Below are 365 nucleotides of genomic sequence, written 5' to 3' on the forward strand. Positions count from 1 at the left end.
TATCATTATAGAGTTTAATTACGTATCAATAAATCTATGAACAGAATGGGAATCCGTTATCTATGATTCCACACAACACTCATGGTCTTTCAATTTCAAGTTTCATTTTTCATAATGACTCGACACTCACTCAGAATTAAAATTACTATATAAAATTAATTTCTGGGGTCTTACGTAGAGTTTAGATATCACAACATGGAAAATATAATCAAATGAGGAATGAATGAATACACAAATAAAAGATTTTAACTCGTTCTTTCAGTTAAAAGAAATCACTTACTCATACATTTCGCGGAACAACACCTAATATCTGTCATAGAATTACTTACTGCATGTAAACATAGTGATAGGCGGAGTGTGTGTTA

Source organism: Penaeus monodon, chromosome 25 (assembly GCF_015228065.2).
Source record: "Penaeus monodon isolate SGIC_2016 chromosome 25, NSTDA_Pmon_1, whole genome shotgun sequence".
NCBI lineage: Eukaryota > Metazoa > Arthropoda > Malacostraca > Decapoda > Penaeidae > Penaeus > Penaeus monodon.